Consider the following 6,591-nt stretch of genomic DNA (forward strand, 5'->3'; position numbering starts at 1 on the left):
TCTGCTTGGGATTAATATTCATTCTCTGTCTCTGTCTCTTTCTACCCCCTCATTTGCCCCACCCCTGCATGCGTGTGAGCGTGCGCGCTCTCACAAAATAAATAAACTTTAAAAACTAAAAACTAAAAAAAATGGTAACTTTAAGAATTATAGTTAAACTCTGTAATCATTTAAATTTGTATAGATCCTGTGTCACTTGCATCTTAAAGAAATCTTAAAGAAAAAAAGAAATTCTTAAAAAAACTTCAATACCGTTTATAGTTATAGCATGCAATAATTTTTTTTTTTCCTTAGGCCTACCAAAAAAGACTGAGTGGCAGAGTTTTGACAAATTAAATATTGGGTGCTATTTTTTCCTTTCCACTTTTATTTTGAATTTGAAACTGCTTTGGTTTCTCCAGCATGTATCAGTATGCTAAAAAGTATTTGAAAGTAAAAATTCTTAGACTTTAAGCAAGCAAGGTGGTTGAAAACACATGGAATGTAAAAATGTCAACATGTAAAATTTAAACTTTTGAACGATTGAATAATATGTCTGAATTTGCTAGTAAACCTCTTATGTCTCTGATAGTGTGGAAATGAGTTGCATCAGAGGAAATAGATCTGAAATTTGAGGATCCTAGAGCTTTTAATATCTAGGTGAATAGAGGCACTTTTTAATTTTTTTTGATTAAAGGCACTTTGAATCAAAAATGAAATCATGGATAGGGAAGGCATAAAAACCAGGCATAGTAAAGGTGTAGGAAAGCATACTAAAATATAAATAGTGTTGGAAGGAGAAGAGGAATAGAAAATGAAAGATAAAAGGAAAGCCTAGCACATTGCTGGATCCAGTCAAGTTTAGGGAGTGCGTTAAAATGACTAACATACACACTTGAAAAGAACTCTGAAAATTAGTTCCTAAAACTACATTAGTTAGTTATATAGTAGAAGGGCAGAGATAATTTACTCTTAATTTTGATTAATTTGATCTGCTTGTCTGGAGTTCCTAAAATATGAAAACAAAGTATGATATACCTCAGTTATGATTCATGGAGTCATAAGACTTTTGAGCTGAAAATAACCTTAGAGCAATCTCTTCCCCTGCCCGTTAATTTTACAGGTTGGACAAATGGGAGCACAGTTGTAAATTCTCATATCCAATTATGATGGAAGAAAGATGAGAATTTAGGTCTTCTGACTTCCAGTTCACTGCTCTTCCACAGTGTTTTTGCCTTGTTTGTTTTGTGTTGTAGTTTTTTGACTATTTCAGTTGTATGTTAACAAAGACAGAAGTTTTTTGTAGAATTGCCGTTTTGTGATTAAGCAACTTGAGTGAGTGCTTTACACATTCCTATAAAGGTGCTCTTCTCTTTATATTGAGAAGGTAACAGCCTTGTGATTATCTTCTAATTGAAAGTTGACCTGTAAAGGAATGCATTATCTAAACTTTTCAAACTTAATTGCCAGCCTTATGGTTGTGTTTATTGCTTATTTATTTTGTTTTGAACTAATATTTTGCATAGTTAAATTTATTTAGAAGTGAAGTATGCAAGTGTAGGTGGAAATTTTTCTGTTAAAAGCTTATAGAACCCGGGCGCCTGGATGGCAGTGTCAGTTAAGCTTCTAGGCTCTAGATTTCACCTCAGGTCATGATCTCACCGTAGATAAGATTGTTATTGGGCTGTGCACTGACAGTGAGGAGTTTGCTTGGGATTCTCTGTCTCCTCTCTCTGCTCCAAACCTGTGTGCATGTGCTCTCACTCTCTCTCTCTCGCTCAAAAACAAAACACAAAAAAAGTATAAATGTAATATATGTCCTGTGTATCTTTTTGTTTTGTTAAGTTTTACCTCAATTCTGGACTTAGTGTAGTTGTTTAAAAAATACATTTTTGGGGACACCTGGTTGGCTTAGTCGGTTGAGTGTCCCACTCATAATTTTTACTCCGGTCATGATCTCACAGTTTGTGAGATCGAGCTTTCAGTTGGGCTCTGTGCTGACAATGAGGAGCCTGCTTGGGATTCTCACCCTCTCTCTCTGTCACCCCCCCCCCAATATATATTTTTGTGTGTGGATGTGTTTTAAATCACTGAATCTATCAGTTTCCTCATTTGTAAGTTGGCAATAATAGTAGCACTTAAGTCACAGCATTGTAAAGATATAACAAGATAAAATGTGTAAAGTGCTTGGCACATGGTAGATACTGGTTAAGAATGTAGATTTTCTCTTCTAGAAAACACCACATGGTGGATGACACTGGTGCTGCAGGAGGGCCCTGAGGCCCAGGTCCCTGCAGTGGGAGGCCAGGACAGGGCATCTGGGGCAGAGGTGGGGGCACGGAGCTCATACAGGCAAGACCAATGACAAGGAGTCAAGGATAAGAAGATAAAGTCCCTGGAAGAAATCTGTTCTCTCTGCCCATCAGGGAATCTGAGACCATTGACTTTTTCCTGGAGACACCCCTCAAGAATGAGGTTTGAAGATCGTGCCTGTGCAGAAGCAGACCCTGCTGGCTTTAGGGCATTTGTTGCCATCGGAGATTATGTTGAATGTGTTGGTCCGGGTGTTAAGTGCTCCAAGGAGGTAGCCACTGCCATCCATGAGGACATCATCCTGGCTAAGCATTCCATCATACCAGTGCAGCTAGGCTACCAGAAGAGCAAGATTGGCAGGGCCCACACTGTCCCGTGTGAGGCGACCAGCTGCTGTGGCTCTGTGCTGGTGTGCCTCATTCCTGCCCCCAGAGGTACTGGCATTGTCTCAGCCTCTGTGCTCAAGAAGCTACTGCTGATGGGCAGTATGGATGACTGCTACACCTCAGGCAGGGGTGACAGCCACCCTGGGCAACTTTGCCAAGGCCTGCTTCTCTTTTTTTTTTTTTTTTTTTTTTTTTTTTTTTGCCAAGGCCACTTTTGATGCCATTTCCAAGACCTACAGCTATCTCACCCTGGACCTCTGGAAAGAAGCTGTGTTCACCAAGTCTCCCTGTTGGGGATTTACTGTCTTGTAGGGACCCACCCATACCAGCGTCTCTGTGCAGATGACTCAGGCTACAGCTGTGGCCAATAAGAAAAGTGAATTAAAGCCTGGGGCGGGGGACGACAAAACAAAACAAGAATGTAGACTTTCTGAGTTAATATTCTAATTCTGCCACTTATTTAATTGTATGTCCTTGTAAAAGTTATGTAACCTTTGTTAGCTTCCTTTGTTTGGTCTTCTTGAGTCTTCCATAAAGGAAGCCTGTGTGTAGTGGAATCANGTGGGGATCCAAAGGGCAGTTTTCATTTTGTTTTGTATCTGTCTTTTTAGTTCAGCCTGGCAGTATTTCTGCTAGTACAGTTTTTGTGATAGGGGTCACAGCATTTTCATATGTATTCCATATGCTCAGGAAGTGATGTAACAGAGATGGGGAGAAGGGAAGGAAAGACGCTGATGATGTGGTGGAGAGGAGAACTGCTGGGGCTCATGTCATTGAGTTGGTGGTAGGGCCTGGAGCTTGTGCACGAGGGAAGGGATTGGGTAGAGAGAAGGAAAGATAGTTCATTTATTATAACAAAAAGGAAGGCAGAGGACATAGGTGCAGATAGATTCTGATACTGTTGGTGGATGTGATGATAGTTCCTGGAAATCCTCTTCTGATGGCTTTAAGTTCCTAAGCAAGTCGTCAGCTGAGAGTGAGAAAGGGCATGGAAGAAGGCATTAGAAGTTTGAGAGGAGAGGAGAGAACATGGCATTTTTAAGAGAATTGGGAGAGTGAATGGGCTTGGGAAATAGAATATGATTACCCTGCCAAATTTAGGGCTCATTCGAGGTTAGGGGTTGTGAGTTAAAAGTGAGGCCAGTCAGCTTGGTTGTGTGCTTTTTTACTCGGCCTTCTCCTTTAGTTGTAGGAGAATAGACAAAGAATTAAGCAGGATTGTGATTTTGCAAAGTGAGTATATCCCAAGTGAGAGAGAAGAGCAAGGGATCATAATGATGGATCATGGAACTTAAACTGGGTAAGGAGAGAAGAGAGGACTTCCAGGGGTGAGGGAGAGTGAAAAGAGTGTTAGGTTAGTAGATTTAAGGTTCTGGTGGGATCAACTGTGATGGCGGGAGTTCACGTATGAGAAGGAATGGGCTTGTAGGGTAGAACATGAATTCAAAAGTGGTTGCATAAAATTGAGATTATTGAGAATGGTGCATTGTAGTGTGTGGCTGAAGTAGGGTTACATTTAGTTTTTTGATCTTCACAGCAGCTGAATGATGTAAATAGCGTAAGCATCATTATTCATGTTTTATGGGTGGAAAAACTGAGCTCAGAGAGGTTGGACAGTTGTCCCAAGGTCACAGAGCTAGGACTCTATTATTCTAATTCTCAATATTCACTCCTATACCATACTATATCAATTTTCTGAAAGTTGGTGACTTGTTACCCTCTCTATGAAACTAAAGAGCAGCCTCAAATCAAGGCTTTTTAAGAAATGTACATGAACAAAACTGTTTTGCTCTTCAGTAATCTCCAGAGACTTTGGCATAAGGGTGATGATGAGGAGTTCATTGCTTCTATTATTATCTAACTGAGCTTAGTAAACACACACGAGTGTGCACGTGCACACACACACACGAGGCTTAAATATGACCATTTTGTTTAAAATCTCTTTTGTAAGGACACTTAAGGTGGGTGGGGGACAGGACAAGCAGAAATGTACTGTTCTTTCAGCAGCGCGCCTGGACAGACAGCTGTGCTGTCCAGTGTATCTGCTCAAACCCATGTACATTCTTTAAGGGGGCAGTTTGCACCATTGCAGGTCCTAGGAGAGCATAGTTGCCTATTGGATAATGTCCGTTTGGGATATGATTTGTCTTTTCTCCCCCCAGTAAGTAGTAATTATGGCTTTTCTTTGTGTTCTTATACATTTGGGTTTGTATTTGGGGGTAGACTTTGAAGAGTTCTTCAAATGTGAGGGAAGAATGAAAGATATATATCAAATATAATATATATCAAATATAATATGAACTTATATTTACCATTTTAAGTGTTTGCCAGAGTAAAAAAATAGGATGTCTAAATTTCAGATTTTCTTCTTTTTTTATTTAAGTTTACATCCAATTTAGTTAGCATACAGTGCAACAATGATGTCAGGAGTAGATTCCAGTGATTCATCCCCTATGTATAATACCCAGTTCTCATCCCAACAAGTGTTCTCCTTAATGTCCCTCACCCATCTCCCCTCCCACAACCTCTCCAGCAACCCTCTGTTTGTTCTCTGTATTTATGAGTCCCCCTCCCTGTTTTTATATTATTTTTGCTTCCGTTTCCTTATGTTCATCTGTTTTGTATCTTGAAGTCCTCATATGAGTGAAGCCATATGATATTTGTCTTTCTCTGACTAATTTTGCTTGGCATAATGCCCTCTAGTTCCGTCCATGTAGTTGCAAATGGCAAGATTTTTTTTTTTTTTATTGCTGAGTAATATTCCATTGTAAATATATACCACATTTTCTTTATCCATTCATCTGTTGATGGACATTTGGGCTCTCTACACACTTTCGCTCTTGTCGATAGTGCTGTTATAAACATTGGGGTGCATGTGCCTCTTTGAATCAGCACTTTTGTATCCCTTGGATAAATAACCAATAGAACAATTTCTGGGTTGTAGGGTAATTCTATTTTTTAATTTTTTGAGGAACCTCCATACTGTTTCCCAGAGTGGCTGCCCCAGTTTGATTCCTAGATTAATGTTGCTTTCATGCTCTTTCTGTTCCTAATTTTTCTTTCTTTTTTAAAAGTTGTTTTTAACTGTGGTAAAATATACACCGCATTAAACTCCTCGTTTTCTCAGGTAATGTTTTAATACACTCAGATATATTTTGTTCATATGATATTCTGTTTAAAGTAGGAGCAGTGCCCTGTAGATGACCCTTAGGCGCTCTGACTGGTGGAGCTTCCCTTTCCTGTCTGTTACTACTCTTCGGTCTCCTACCTGTTACTGGTCCTGAAACCTTTTACCCCAGTAGAATGGAGTTTCATGACCGAACAGGAGGGTAGAGACGTGGTAGACCTGGCAGCTGATGCTCCCTCCTACAGCATCTGTGACATGTGGGTCGTATCTGCTCCAGAGTGTTCATGCCAGCTCCTCAGAGAGATGTGTAGGGAAGCCTCAGCCTGAGTGCTACAGCTCTGACTTTGTCACTTCCTTTGTTTCTTACCATCTTCAGGGTGAGGTCTAAACTCATTAGAGCGTCATCCAAGGCTTTCGTGATCTGGTGCCTGCCTAGCCTCATACATGTTCTCTAGGTTCCAGCCATACTAAATAAAACATGCAGTTCCCTAAGTATGCGTTGTCCCTGGCACATAGTATATTGTCCAGAAATATTTCTGGAGAGAGAGAGACAGAGAGAGAGAGAGAGAGAGAGAGACAGAGAGAGAGAGTGTGTGTGTGTGTGTGTGTGTGTGTGTGTATCATATTGTACTCTTTTACAGTATGCTAACTTTCTTCCACAGCTACCTCTTTAAGACTCAGGCCAAGAATCCTGTATCAAGAGCCCTCTGCTTTTGTCTATACTAAGCACTCTTGCTCTCTGATGTCAAAACATTCAGGCCACATCTCTGTATATGAAAGCCGATT

General features: G+C 40.2%; 1 pseudogene; it reads left to right on the top strand.

The window, feature by feature from the left end:
- Window positions 1–2,223: 2,223 nt before the first annotated feature.
- Window positions 2,224–3,125, top strand: LOC144230759 (small ribosomal subunit protein uS5-like; annotated as a pseudogene).
- Window positions 3,126–6,591: the final 3,466 nt, after the last annotated feature.

The sequence above is a fragment of the Crocuta crocuta genome, unplaced genomic scaffold (assembly GCF_008692635.1).
Source record: "Crocuta crocuta isolate KB4526 unplaced genomic scaffold, BGI_CrCroc_1.0 scaffold3, whole genome shotgun sequence".
NCBI classification, from domain to species: Eukaryota; Metazoa; Chordata; class Mammalia; order Carnivora; family Hyaenidae; genus Crocuta; species Crocuta crocuta.